Source organism: Prinia subflava, chromosome 2 (genome assembly GCF_021018805.1).
Source record: "Prinia subflava isolate CZ2003 ecotype Zambia chromosome 2, Cam_Psub_1.2, whole genome shotgun sequence".
NCBI lineage: Eukaryota > Metazoa > Chordata > Aves > Passeriformes > Cisticolidae > Prinia > Prinia subflava.
In genome coordinates this window covers 100,827,473-100,843,496 of record NC_086248.1, presented here as the reverse complement: position 1 = coordinate 100,843,496, position 16,024 = coordinate 100,827,473, and positions in this window count along the sequence as shown.

The following is a 16,024-nucleotide window of genomic DNA, read 5'->3' as shown; positions in this document are numbered from 1 at the left end:
CTGATCCACACTTGATTTGGTTAAAACAATGCTTCTCGATTATCCCCTGAGTTGCAGTCACACTTGATTCGGTCATTACAATGGCATGGAGCTGGTTGCAGAAGCTGACGCTTGTTCCAAAAGCCGAGCTGTGTCAAGTTCCAGTTGTACGTTCTCTACCTTCCTCCCCCCACACATACCTCAACTTAACCCCGTGGTTAACTTATACAGAAATTATATTTTTTAACCCTCCACCATCACTTTGAGCAACCTAGCAAGAGTTGCCACCAAGGAAGAGCGGTGGGATTAGATGACCTCTTTAAGGTCCTTCCAACCCAAACCAATGATTCTGTGACTCCTTAAATCTTTAGGAGCAGCCTCCATTGTAGGGGGATGTGTGTAGCTGGCTCTGCTGCATTCCCAAATCTTCCCTGCACAGCTTAACCTCACACCACACTGTGAGCTTATGAAATCCACCCTCTTTAATCAAACAGATTTTGTGTTCATTGCAAGAACAAAGGCAGCTCATGAGTTTATACAGCTATGGATGTGCTTTTATCTTTCAACTTGGAGATTTTCCTTGTTGACTGTATATGCATCAAAAACACATTTCGTGTTCATTATGCAGTATATCAGGAAATGGATACTGGATTGGGAGAGAAAGGGGGGGAAAAAGCACAGAAGTGTTAGCAGCACCCTTCAGCAAAAATATCTCAAATGTTTCAGCCACTGTATTCCAGAAAGTGAAATTTCAGTTTCTATTATTGCTCAAAATAACTAAATATAGAAGCAAATGAAAAATCTGTCACAGAGGGATGCTAACATGAAGGGCATCTTTTTCCCCTCAAAGCTTTATGACCCTGCATGAATGGGGGTTAAAGGGATGTAAGTAGAAGCAGTATATGACAGATAATTCTTCCATTTCCTTTGAGGTACAAATGGCAACCCTTAGAGGTGTGAAGGTGGTCTGTGTGTGAAACAAAACTACAGTGAAATGCGAATAAATTGGGAATAAATGAAGCATTGCCTAACCAGGGTTTGCAGTATCACCTCCAGCCCAAGGGACAGCCTGAGCCATGGTCTCTGCAGGTACCTCTGCTTTAGATCACTGTCTGCTCCTGCCGTTACCCACAGAGCCTCTTAACAAGCAGAAGCTGTTAGCTGAGCTAATGAGATTGGAAAGGTGCAATGAAATCGCTTGCACACTAAAGCTTCTGCTTTAATTCTGGGTCTTTTCTGTTCATTGTGGCAAAAATGTGGCAAATGAAATAACAAATGCTGAATTCCTGTTTCTGGAAACCACTGGAAGTTTTTCATAGCTTTGAACAAAGGTTTTGCATGAAACTACAGAGAAGGATGTTCTCTTTGTTCTTTTTATTCTATTCCTTAAATCTAGACAGCCCTAAAAGCCAAGGAAATTGAGCACTCCTGCACACACCCCGCCCTCCACATATGTCCCCAACAACTGACACTGACAATTAACTTAAGCTTTGTCCTAGAGCTGTTTGGTTCAGTTGAAACTCCAATGTAACATGCTTTTGAAGCCATAAATGGAAATGTTAGTATGGATAACAAAAGCATTTTGCCAACTTTGCCACAATACTAGAGTAGACTAGGCCATCCTCAGCCACTCTGCATGTTTTGTGTGAATTTCATGTACACAGAAATGCTTATCCATTTTCATTGTTCCATGCTTTCTCTTATTGTATTACTTTATTTTAGCTGTTTCAAAAGAAAAGCTTCACTTATTTTGTTCCTAAAACGTTCATAATTATACAAATGCTTAATGGCATCTTGTTTCTCACAATCTGCCAGATTTTCTCACAAGACCAGATTTTACTGTCTCAGTGATACTAGCCTGAAAAGGTATTTTGTCACAAGAAGGTATCCTGCAGAGCCAAAGTATTGCTAATCTCCATACAGCATATGATTTACGATACCTGGATATACACCAAAGAAGAGAAATTTTGCCAGATCTACTTGTATTTTTTAATCTAAGCAAGATATTAGCATTATGTAGATGCTTCTTGCAGGTGTTTTATGATCTGTGTAACAAACTTGCCTTGCCATAATGAGTATCAGACTATTTGATGTGTTTGTTAAACCGTGAGTTCCTGGAGGCATGGGAACATGAAAGCCTTTCAATTTTTATTTGAAAACATCTGAAAATCTCCTCTTTTGGCTGCCAAAGAACCTTTGGAAAATGTGTGTCATGCAGGTTCAAAAGTCAGAAAGAAAATATAAAGGAATGAAAATACATATTTAAAATATCTAGAAAAATAAAAGAATTGTTTTTAATGCCTGACTTCAGATGTTTTATTGTTTAGAATTGCAGAAACAGTACTGTATTTGTGAATTTTACTACAAGCAAGATATAGCTTTATAGAAGTGAAGGTTAATGGTGTTTGAATTACAGTTTTTTTCTATGCTCTACATGTAAATCTGACATATACTGGTGTTGAATTTCATATGCAATACAAACATTTTTTGCCACTAAAAATCATAATTTCTAGTGAAAAACCTATTCAACTAATATTTCTTTAAAAATTCCATACTTTTTGGAGCCAAAATTGACCTCTGAAAATTGGAGGACAACTCAGCAATTATTTTAAACACTTTAACCTTGTTGACTTGCTAAATCAAGATAAATTATAGTCAGCCCTAGACATGTTTATGATCTTGTCAAGATCACAACCTATAAACAGCACAGGGTATTCCCTTCCACATGCAGCTTCCAGGAGCAGTTTTAAAGCTACAAGGAGACACCAGATCTGAGGTCCCCCTGAGCATGAGGGCTTTAAATGGAGAATGCTGATGGCTAATTCCTAGGATGAAAATCTGTTTTCTAAATGTTTTTTCTTAAATATTTCTGTCTGCCTGAATCTGGCTGCTGGGAGCAAGAGGAAACATAGATGTGATGGGAGTGGATAATTGTTCCCTGCTTTTCTTACCTAAATTCTCACTTTTACAGGACATTTTAAAGGGCATAAAATGCTCCGTGTTCAACCACAGGAACTTCTGGGGATGACTGCCATCTTTGCTAAATGTTATAGAAACCCTCTGCAAGGACTTTAAATAACAATGGCTTCCTGAAAACATTACAGAGACTAATATAAAGATGGCACTCAGAATGTGTAATATTTTAGATATAAACATTGCACTTTTACTTTCATGATTCTCCAATAAGTTCCTGTGACTTTCATGTGAGCCTGATGGGCTCAGAATGAGGGGATAAATTGTATTTTCTGTCAACTGTGTTATAGCCATTGATAAAATTGACACATTTTGTCCTTTTCCATGTCTGAATATTCTGTTATTTGTTGTAAGTATTTTACAGTCACCCTTTCTGCCTCCTTCCACCACAAGAAAGTGAATGCCGATGCATTTTGATCTTATTTACATTGCACAAATCTACATTTGTGCATAGAACAACTGTGCTAACCCCATATTCTCTAATTATTTTAGAAAATACCAACTCATGCATTCCAAGCAACTTTCCAACCAGCTTAATGGGATATTTGTTTCTCATTGTGGCTGTAGCATTAACCTGAGTGATGATTACACATGATATGCCGTCTGAATTTATTTCACAGACTTACCTGCAGAAGAAAATGGGACATATATACAACAATCTCTTTCTGCTGTATGTGTGAATGTTGGCTTAATCAGCTCTTATTTTCTCCACAGTAGTTTGCAGTATGCAGGTGGACACTAATCAGCCTGCACTCCCCAGTCATACTGAAGGTGAAGGTAGAACCATGTTTGGAGGCCTGTGCAGTTACAAAATCAGTGCCTTGAAGTTGGGGTAACTCTTTCAGTGTTTTCCACATGATATAGGAGCCACCCAGTCTCTCAAAGTATTCTGCTCCATGGATGACATAGTCACAATTCAATATCATGGGATTTATTTTCTGCCTGCAACAAAAAAGAATTGAGAAATCTGTGGTGAGCCTTTTTGTTAATGCTGCCGTAATCTGGTGGGTTAGCAGATGGTTTATGCTGCTTTTGGATGCCCTTTTCACTGCTTACTGTGAGAAGGTCATAGCAGCTGATGTAGTTGCTTCTGTTAAGTTCACTGCCACCAGCTGCAAGGGCATTTGTTTCTTTTGTTTCTTTTCCTTTTTTTTTTTTTGTAAGCAGGTAATTTGGGGTCAGAACTAAGGGAATAATAAGTTGTTTACATGTGTTTTGTCACTATAACACTCTAATTACCTGGTATCCTGGCATTTCTTTTCCATTATTAGCGTGATAAAACTAAACAGACACAAAAATTACAGTCTTTGATAATTCTGGAAGGAGAAGCTCCAGATTAATGTCCACAAAAGTATTCAGAACAGTGTGTGCAAATTTCTCTTCCTTTGAGATGAGATTTGCACATCAGTTGTACAGTATTAGTTAAGTGCTTGTCAGTGGAGAGGATGAGCCCTGCAATTGCATCACTCGTTCTGGGCCTTTTCAGAAAAAAAATCTTGTCACTAATCCACTATCTTTCAATATGGCTTTAGATTGATCCAAAGAAGTAGAAAAATTTCCTTAGACTGATGTAACAGGATATGCAGAGAGTTTATTCAGTTTGTGGACCATGGGAACAACTTTTCATCTTGGAACGGGCAATTTTGTTATGCTGACATTGATGTAAATCATTATACTAATTAAAGGGAAAATTCATATTTTGTTGTAATATCATGTTGCAATAGTGATGTCCCACCAGGTACGGAGCACCTTTAACTTCCATTGTGTCCATCTGATCTACAGACTTGGATTTAATTGTGATGTTATCTTTAGTGTAAAGTAAGAGCTGATGCTTCCAGAAAAATAAAGTTCATATTTCTGTCTACTTTGGTGTATGGTTTTATTTATTTTGGAAACAAAGTGCTATTTTTGGCTTATGTGGATCATCCAGTGGAGGTGTCAATAAAACTGTTTCCCATGTCAGTTTTGGAATAGGCACTTAGTGCAGAGACCTTCAAGGAAAAGCCCAAGTTTTGTATCTTTCTTCCTGTAAGTGTTTGCCCTACATATAAACCTTTTGAATCATTCAATTTTTTAAATATTTGATTTTATGCTTCTTTTTAGACTGGGTTGTAAAGCCCCTGTATCACAGTGATAACCTCAAGCATTGCTGGGAGACAGAGAGGGTTGCCAGAGCCTCCTAAAAAACCCAGCAGCCAGGCTCTGGTGTGTGTGCCTGGCCTAGCTCCCACAAAGTAGGGAAGCTGTTTTAGCCACAAGTTTTACGTTCCCATTCAGAGAGAAGAGGAAAAAATGAAAATATAATAAATGAGGTATATGGATATTCATGCTGTGGTGGAAGGGTTTTTTTCTGTGTGTCCTCTTTGTGTCAAACCTTTTTCGTACTGTCACACTATCATGTGTGGAAGAAATGAATTTTTAAACCACGTTCTGTTGTCTCAGAAACTGAGACTTATGCTGTTGTCCTGCTTCAATGTTACAATTTATTTCATCATTCAAGAGGTTCCTTTCCCCATAACTGCTGATGATTTCTGCAAGGCCTAGTCTCAGTCAAAGGGATTTTACTGAAGGGCTTGCCAAAACTGTAAAAGTGATTGTTCAATATTTTATAAAGTTTAAAGGGAAAAGTAAACAAATAGCAAAATATATGTTATTAAAAAAACCCTTTTATCTTTGAAATTTTTTAACAATCATTTATTGATAAAATCATAAAATAATCTTGACCATACTATTTAAGCCCTCCAACCATTCTGAAGCTATAAATATCATAACCTGTCCTAACATTTATCAGTAAAAATTGAGATTTTGAAGAACTAATTTTAAAATAAGTACTTCATAAATATTTTCTAATGTTACATTATCAAAAATATTACCCTTTAAATAATATTCAGACTAGCACAGTACTTGATTTTGAGAAAAGATAGTATTTGTTTGTAGACAAAGGCAAGGACCTCGAAGTTTAGTGTATTAATTCAGGTTTGTCTTTTGACTGTGCTTTTACCACTTTCATTCTTTTCTTCTAAGAAAAAAGTGTTTTTTCTTGCTGACAACATATTCTGTTCTTTTTATTTGAAAGTTTTAACTATCATCCCAAGTTATTGCACTCTCATGGGGTTTTGTTTCTTTGTTTGTTTGTTTTTAATGGAACTGCTATAATTTTTACTCAAAAAGGAAAGTTACCACTAAAGAAGGAATTTCCAAGCTATTAAGACATTAAGAAAATTAGTGAGACCAGAGCTCACTGTTTTCCTTTCATTGACTGTAGCATTGAGAAGCATGTATTGCACAAACAATTAATTTTAGGGAGATACTACAATTGTTTTATATGTTTTTCTAAATTTCTGTGGTTTGGGTCATAAATGAGGAGCATGAAAAATAGAAATAGAGGTTCAATTTTTATTCAAAGCTAACGTATTGTAAAAGAATGACCCTGCTCAGGGTCTCCTTTCCCTCTTTCCCTACCAGTTTTGTGCAGCTGCCCACGGATGGGAGCTGAGCTGGCAAACATTCCTGTGGTTGCACAGTAGTCTGGCAAACAACTGGTTATTACAGAAGAGAGTATTTTAAACCTACTTTGGATGTTTTCTTCCCTACATTGTTATTTTCTATGCTGTAAGATGGATCTAAGGCTTTTTCTCCCCTGTGAAAATCAGGAACAATTCTTTTTTTCATCGTCTATCATCATAAACAACAGATTTTCAAACCTTTGACAAAAAAGAGTGACTGAGATATTTGAATTCTGGACAAGTGGTGGCCTGGAGAAGCTATTTAAAATTCTCTTTGAGGCTGGGGTTTCTGTGCATGGATATTTTATATTTCCACATCAGATTAGTATTGAAAGGAACATTTGTTCTGGATGGCCTTTCCATAGAGTACAACAGCAAATGTTGGAGCATAAAGAGCACAAAGACTAAATGAATTTTGGGTCAGATGCAAGTGGGTTTTAGGATTTTCTCCTAAATCCCTTTCTTGACGAGGTTTTCTGTGAAAAAACCCTGCTGCTAGCAGGTTGTGTGTGCCTGCAGAAAAAGCAAATGGAATACCCAATAAAAAGCAAATTCCATTTTGTCCATTTTTTTCCTGCTTTTTTCTGTCAGTATCTGTCCCAATGCCTTTTAGCAGGCAGGACTTCCACCTCAGACTGTTTCTGTGCAGGCAGCAGGTGCATTTGGGTCTGGTGCCCACTCCAAGTTTTTCTGTGGCAGAAGTGGTGCTGCCATCCCTGCTTACAGCAGGAGGGATATAATTCAGGCAGGATCTTACCAAGGTAATTCTCGTTCAGGTTTGGGTGTAGATGGACTTCCCTGTCCCTGCTGTTAGAGCTGTCCTGGACCTGTAGCCCAGACCATCTCTAATCACTCCTGGAGATGCAGAAGAAATAGATGAGGTCCTGGAGTGCAAGGGTCAGGGTTCCTGTGCAATGCAGTAATGGGAAAGAAGGTGGGCAGACAAAAAGTGCAAGGAAGGCTTAAAGAAGTGCCAGCCTTATAACCTGTGAAAAACAGAGGGCAACTTAATAGGAAGAGGTCAAATGGACTAGGGTCCAAGACAGCTGCATGGCTGAGAGCCCAGCCAAAGGAGATCTCTGGCAAGGCTGTGACAATAAGATGGATATTGACATATTTCTCTGAATAGAAAAGGAAGCACGTGCTTCTTTCACATAATGCTTTCAAAACATATGCTTGATAGCCATGGAGAACATTTGATGAAGTGTTTACAGAATAATAGGCAGAACAATTAAGATAACAGAGTGCTGTGTGTCCCTGGAACTGCTCCTATTTCCCCCATAACCCCTTTCCTTTGTTCTGCTGGGTTTTTTTCCATTCTTAAAAGAGATTTTTGCACTTCTGGCAGTTTGTTCGGATTTTAGATTTCTCAGCAAACTATTTTATTCTCATGGACAATATATTTTCTGCCTTTTACAAAGTTCTGGTGAATAGTTGGGTTTCAGCTTGAGCTTGGTTTTCCTTCCATTCGTCTGAATTCAGCAAAGTTTAAAACAAACAAAAATTAAAGAAAACAGCAAGAGAATAAAACTGTTTTGTAATACCGTGAAAATAAGAAAATCCTGAACTCCAAGTTCCAAACTGATTTGTCTATGACTTTTCCCTTCATTTGAAAGATAGAAAAATGAGACTGAAACCAATTCATGATTCACCCGAGACTGATGCTGTTATAAAAATGTTTCTGTGGCATCATAGGAGATTTCTGACACTATTTAAAAGATTTGTGTTTATGTTTGTTTGAATTTTTGCTTTAGAAATATCAGTTCAGATACCTGCAGATTTAGGACAACCAGCAGATTTTTATAAGGAGAGTGTCTCAAAAGAGAATAAACATCTTGATGTGCCTAAATATCTTCACATCACAGATGGCAGATGTTTTTCTTTGGTGTGAGGAAGGAGCCAGGGAAAGAGAGGAGGGTTGGACAAGCAGTTTAAGACAAAGGTTTTTAAACATTTAAAATATTTATCTACCAAATAAAATTTAAAGTAACCTGTTTATTTTTAGATTTTGTGCATTGCATGTACTTGGAACTATTTCCATGTGATAATATTAACAAGAATTTCTCATTAAAGGTGCCTCAATGGAATCTTTTGAAGGAACAGAAATTCTATCATGAATATTGCTTTTGGCACAGCATGTGAAGGCATTCAATGTTACGTATTTGAAGTAATGTATAGCATCTATTAGAAATAATAAAATTCTCTGTAGTATTCACAGTTAAATGCATAAATGCTGTGTTGTTTCCATTTTGCTTGCTCGGTACATAAAGAAATTATTATCTAGTTATATTCAAGTATTATATGACAGTTTTAGCTGGATGGAGAATATTAACCTTTTTTTAGTCCCTCAGTTTATAATCATAGCAAAATTCTAACTGTAATATACTGCATTTCATAATTCTAAAGAACATTCAGGTAGTCTGGAAGATCAGAATTAATGCCAAATGGCCTGGTTTGATTTGTCTGTACCAGTTTAGGAGATCCATGGTGAGGGAGCCACAGCAAAACCAGATTACAGCAGTTCTAGAAAAGCTGCAGCCCATGAACAACTGTGGTAGAAAAGTAAAAAGTTAAAAATTTTTCCTTTTATCATCTTTTCAAAAGAGAAAATATGCCTAAAATTCAGCTCTGTACTAGATTTGGTTAAGCTATGTGTGTAAGGTTGCTAAAGAGGCTGAGAAGGGCAATCTAATATTGCATTTGTACTGAGGTTTGTACACTGGGTTTTGCTTCATAAACAATGTGAATTTGGGCAAGTCAAAGTTTAGCTATCAGAATTTTCAGAAATTGGAAAATGAATTTTTTTCAGATTAGATTAAAAGGATATTTCAGGAAATGAGAGTATTTTAAATAGGCAAACACAAAGTACAACTGACAATTGTTTCTAGTGCAGTTCCATTATGATAAGGTCAGTAAATGATGGGTTTCTTTCATTAGTCTCAAGCCAAACACTACCAAAAAATAGGGAAATAATTTGTAAAGAGATGAAAATACATTTCTGAAGCACCTAACAAATTTACTCTGACTTTATGCAATATGGATGTAGTACTTTTTATAGCAATATTTTTTTTTTATTTCAGATTATAATGGTGTTGTGGTTTAAACTTTTCCAGAAATTAAGCAAGTCACTCAATGCTCCCAACGCTTCCATTCTCCCTTCCCCCTGGAGAAGGGAGAAAGGATGGGGAGGAGAATCAAAAGTAAAACTTGTGAGATGAGACAAGAACAGTTTAATAATTGAAAATAAAATACAACAATAATGGTAATTTAGAATAATAATGATGATAGTAAGAAGCAAAAACAAGTGATGCACAATGAAATTGCTGATCAATACCAGGCTTTCCTTCCCAACCCCAAGTTGTGCCCCTGAGGTGAGTCCTCTCAGTTTATATACTGGGCATGACATTTATGGTGTGGAATGGCCCTTTGGTTAGTTTGGGTTATCTGTCCTGGCCATGCTCTCTCCCAGGTTTTTTGAATCCTCAATGGCAGAGCATGAGACAAGAAAAAAAGAGTTCTTGACTTAGAAGAAACACAAATTAGCAAAACCCAAAACATCAGTGTGTTATCAACACCATTTGCATTCTGAATCCAAACCACAGACCTGTAACCTCTACTGAGAAGAAAATAACTCTGTCCTAGCTGAAACCAGGACAAATGGTAAGGACAATTTTTTTCAACTGGAAATTTTAATGTTCTTTATCCCAGGTAAAGCTAAGATTTTTAAGTGACTTTATTTTTCCATTGTTATACCTTAATGCATGCAGTAAGACACTGCAGTACTTCTGAATTTTCCAAGAATGCATTTTTTATTGAAGTCATTGAAATATTACTGCAGTGATTTCACAGTTGACAAATTACAGCCACTTTCCCAAACTTTACTTGTGTTGAATGTGCATTACATTTGGGATTCTTCTCTCTTTTAATTAGTAAAATTTTCATACACGAGGAGTAAACAAGAAACCTAGAGAGAAAGCTAACAGCTTATATTTCCAATAGCATGAAGCTATGTGTAAATATGACATGATGGCATCCACTTCCCCTATGGAGCAAATATTTGTAATTGTCAGGATGATTGATGTTGAAATAATATTCAGTTTTTCTTTGCTGCAATTTCAGAGAGAAGCCATAATTATATGTGACAAATAGTTTGGAATTGACCCGACTGTCTTTAAAAACTTTCATAAATAATCTCAGTGGGAGAGACACATGCTAAGAGATTAATTCAGTTTGAAAAGGAAGATTTTTTCTTTCATTGTTCACTGTGCATTTGACAATAAATAATGGGGATTTCATTGTGGCATTTTCGGATATTTACACAATGGTTTGAAATGTGTTTGTGAAGAAAGTGCCTTAGACACACTAATTTACTTGCTAAACAGTTCCATTAGGCTTTTATTGAGCTTTTCTTATTTTTTGTAAGATATAGGAAGTGACAGTTTCATCTCAAGATTTTGCATCAGAATAACTACATTTGTAAGAAATCTCTTTATCTTGCACATTTTTTGTCTTTCATTCCATAAAATCTTATATACTCTAAGTACCTTTTTGTTTGAAATTTCTGTCAGACTGCTGGTTTTCAACTCAAACATACACATGCGCAGGCTGTTCATGGCCAAGAACCATCTTTGAGTGATATCTTTCATTTATAAATGAGACCCTGACTTTGCAGATCAGATAAAAAATCAGAATAAACCCTGGAGATAGTCCAGATCCCCCTGCTCAAGCAGGGTCCTCAGAGCTGGTTACTTGGTACCAGGTCCAGATGGCTTTTGTGTATCTCCAAGGAGGAAGACTCCACAACCTCCCAGGGCAATCTGGGACAATGTCCCAGTCACTATCACAGGGAGAACAGTGCTCCTTTATGGTCAGACAGGCCCCTCTGTGTTTCAGGTTGGGCCTTATGCCTCTTGATATGAGGTGCTCAATAAATTGTTGCAGAAAATAAAAGCAGAAGTGTAATCTTCATCACACCTATGACCTGTAGGTAAAAAAGTGACAAAAAGGCCAACTACTTGCTGGAAACTTTGTAGTCTAAGTAGATGTCTCTCTGTTGTTATCAGTCAAAGAACTCCCTTAATGAATTTGTCCATGGCAAATTGTAGTGGTATGGTCTTTATTTCAAGAAACTTTTCCATCAAGCTTGCTTTTTGACTCCAGTGCAAAAACTCAAAAAATAATAAGTTTCTTTTCTTGTATGTGAGAGAGTATCTCTGCACATGCCATGGCATCTGCCTTTTTACCTTCTAGGTGATATATCTTTTGCTTATGTAAATGCTTGTTGCTACATCCACTTCTGTATCCCTGTACTGCTTCTGACCAGCCTGTCTGCAGCAGCTGTAGATTGGTGTCAAATGATTATTTGGTTTCTGTGTGCCCATGTCATACAGTAACAGGATAGTGTTCCATGCTTTCTCTTTGTCTTTTGATTTCCAATAAAAAGCCCTGTTATATTCCAGTCCCCACCAGCAATTTCCAACATACTAAAGTGGGTTGTGGATTAGATGCTGCCTTGAGTAAAATTGGCTTAATGTCAATTCCAAATTTACTTCCTGTTGTGTTCGTCTCCAGAGATGGTGTCTGCACAGGACTGGTGGTGTTTCATGTTGGTTTTCAAGGCCTTGGTTCTGCTTTGTTGGCTCCAAAAGGGTGTGATATATGTAACAAAGACTGAAAGCCATTAAAGCCCCTCATTCTGTTTACGGTACCATTTTACACAGTAACTTATTGCCTGCATGATATCTTTCAGGAGAGTAGGAAGCATCATTGATTTAAATTGGCTTTTCTTTTGTTCAGCTTAACAAACAGACATTGTGAAAAAAGCTCACAGCTTTACCTAAAATTCTTTTTTTTCAAAATGTCACAAATTACTGAGTCAGGCCCAAAATATAACCCTCTGTGAAAAATGGATGCAGAACCATAGCGTGAGTATGGCTGTTGAGAGAGTTTTCCTTAGACTTTACTAAAATATTCATTTAAAAAATCAGATGAATTCTGACACTGTTGAAACCTCTGAGACAGCAGTATTTTACTGTTTCATAAGGACGGGTGAATGCAATTCACAAGTATCAATTTTATTTGTCCTAGATCTGACTACCTCCCTTCTGCTAAGCCTTTATGTCATTAAACTCCTATTCCTATCACATCTGCAATCAAAATCACAGGGTAAAAAGTGCTTTCCTAATTTGAACTAGACTTGATATTTTTTAAGCTTTCTTTTTATTTTGGAAGTGTGCATTAGCTATGAGCAAGAAGATGATAAGTGACAAGGATCTTACAAACAGCTCACAGCACTGAGAGGAGTGTGACCAGTGGCTTCATTTCTGCAGTGTCCTATACTGTGATGTGGTTCTGCCAAAACACAGACAGGCAAAAAATTTTAGAGGGGTTCTCGTTGTCTTTGCATGTTCCTTTCCCTCTTGGTTTTAAAGCTACATTAAAATCACTTTGAGAGTGTGTAAGGAATTAAAGATCACACTTGCCTGTCTCAAACACAGCTATCACTGAAGGACTTTGCCATGAGATGGGCAACAAATGGAGTGACAGAATGGTGCTGACTCCAGGCCTGGTGAGGTTCTGGCTATCACATCCTGCGTAATGCATCTAGAAAAATTTCCCACTGTGACAAGCTTGTAAAAAAGCAACTGCTCATCTATAACCACCAAAGCCACCCCCTTAATTTAGTTTAACCAGTAGAATAAGAGAACAGTGCAGCAATTAATCATTAGTTCCTTTGTTTGTTAAAATGTATAAATGGTGAAACAAATCAGAAGAAATGTATGTAATGAAAATTGGTTGATTAAAACAATTAAATGTGACCATTTTTGTCATTTGTTTGATATCCTTAGGCTGTGATAATTATTCAGTGTGTGTAGCAACTTTACTATTTAATGCTAGATCATTTTAAAGGATGGATTGATCTATTGATATTTATAGCAAGGTAAGGATTAAAATACTCTGCTTGACAGATTAAGGATTTTCTGTCTCATTGGATGTCAGAGTCGAGGACCCCAACAGGGGGGTTTGGGACCCCGAGACCCCGACAGGGGGGTCTGAGATCCTGGCACAGGGCCCAAAGTGACACTGTCTTTGATCTCTGCCCATGGGAAAAATTATTAGCTTTGCACAAAGAATTACAGACCCCAAAAGTTTAATGTAAATAGTAGTTAGTTTATCCCTGGGTGCTAATGGGGAAGGCAAGATAGAAGAACCAGGGTGTGGCCCCGTTCTTCTTCTTTCTTGTCCTTGTCCTCCATCTTCTGCAGTGGTGGGTCACAAGGGACTGGTGTAGGACAGAAGTGACCTATCTAGTATAGGTAGCAGGTATTGGTGATAGACTGTAAATACGGAATACATTGTGGACAGTGGTTGGGTCACAGAAAGGGTACAAAAGGTCCAGCATGCCCGACCCGGGGGGAGTTGTCTCGTGCTCTTGCCACAGCAAGGACCTTTGCTGGGCACAGAAAGAATTTAGAGATAAGAGAATAAACAACCTTGAGAAACCTGAGCTGGTGAACTCCAACTCTTTCATCTGCTTTTGGTATGGGCATTCAAAAACAAAAACAAAAACAAAAACAAACAAAAAAAAAACCCAAAAAACAAAAAAACAAACAAACAAAAAACCACTAAACCCATATTTCTTGGGAAGAAACCACTCAAGAATTGGAGATCTCTGAATATATTAAGTAAAATGAAAAACAGATGAAAATTCTTCTTTTAGGTCTTCTCTAACCACTGAGTTTATTTTATCCTCCGCTTTTCTCTTGTTTTGTGAGTCTTGTCCTTCTGTCATTTGCTTTTCTTTCCAGTATGAAACGAAAATGTTCCAGAAAAACTTTAACTTTCAAAGTACTCAATATTGGCTTAATGAAGCAGCCAGATAAGCCATCAATTATGCCAGTGACATTAACCCTATTTTCTTTAACAAAGAGAAATGGGAAGTAATAATCTATGGAATGAGGCTCGCTTGTTACCTTCTTTTAGCATGGCATAGATTTTCAGCATTTATTTAACATCATTCTCTGTGTTTATGTGGTGTTCAGTCTTCAGACAAGACATCTTGTCCCTATTAAAAGAGTTCAGAGATGTTACTTTCTGATACTGTTGGATTGACCCCTTCAGTGGTTTTTCTGGGATTTTCTAGGGTGGGAATAATAGTTCAGAGGATTTGCCTGACCACTGAGGTTGATATAAATTAGTCATGCTTTGTTTCTTTATATTTTATGAATATAAATATTCATATTCATATACTTTTTCTTTATATTTTATATCATATGAAAACACTTGGAGAGCCATAAAAATTTAGGAAGTTTTAAATTAGCATAGAGTCATAGAATGTGCTGAGTTGGAAGGGACCCCTCAGGACCATCGAGTCCAGCTCCTGGCCTTGCACAGAACACCCCAAGGGTCACACCATGTACCTGAGATTGTTGTCCAAATGCTTGTGGAACTCTGCCAGGCTTGGTGCTGTGACCACTGCCCTGGGGAGCCTGTTCCAGTGCCCAACCACCCCCTGGGTGAAAAACCTTTTCCTGATATCCAGCCTAAACCTCCCCTGACTCAGCTTCATGTCATTTCCCTGAGTTCTGTCACTGGTCATGAGATTAAGGAGAAATTTTGAGCTGTTAAAAGTTTTGGGTTCAAGGAACATATCAGAAAACACCTGCTAAGCTCATCCACATAGTATCCCTGCACAGGTGTCACTGTGCAGAGTATTGTCTCAATACCAATTTTTTATGGGTGAAGAGCACCATTCCCTGTGTTTTGTCTATTTCTATTCTGTTTGAGACCCAGAAATTAAAGTTCAGGGTATTTTCATGACATTGTTGTGCTTTTTTTCATCCATTTCATTGCTAAACTTTTTACTGCTCAAACTTGCTTACTGTTCAAACAACTGGCCATTTTCAAACTGTTTTTTAAGCTTCAGTATTACTGGATGGACTCCTGTAGATAAGGAATTCTTAGTGCTATCTTACTGGGATGTTGATACCATGGGATCGTTTTGCTCTCCCTATCAAAACAGCATGGATTTTTTTCTCACACTGTTCCTGCTTTTTTTCCTTGTAAATGCTTTAGTTCACTGACAGTTTAACTGATCAGTGTGACAAAAATTTGGGTTAACCACTGGCTCTTATAAATGCTGTAGGCTGAAGCAAGCATCTTTTCAACAGCTTTTGGAGAACTGAGATTAAAAGCAATCAAAGAATACAGATATTTCTTGACTTGGGGGTATGTTTGAACACATGGAGCAGAAAAGGCTCATACAAATCTAGTTAGGTGAAGAGATTAGTTTCCACAAACCCACAAAAAGCACTATAAATGAAACTGATATGTTGGGATTTGGAAGTTTCTTTGAAGTTTGTTTCCTAAAATTGGTTTTCCACCTTACACGGTATTTTCAACTGTCAACATTCCCGCACATTTTTATTTCCTGTCAGCACCATGATATCGCTGCCATGAATCAAGGGCATGCAGTGGTGATGATCAGAAAGAGCTCAGCCAGAAAAGTCCCTGTGTTACAGGGCCTGGGCAGCTATCACCTGAGAACACATGGATTAATGGTGGAA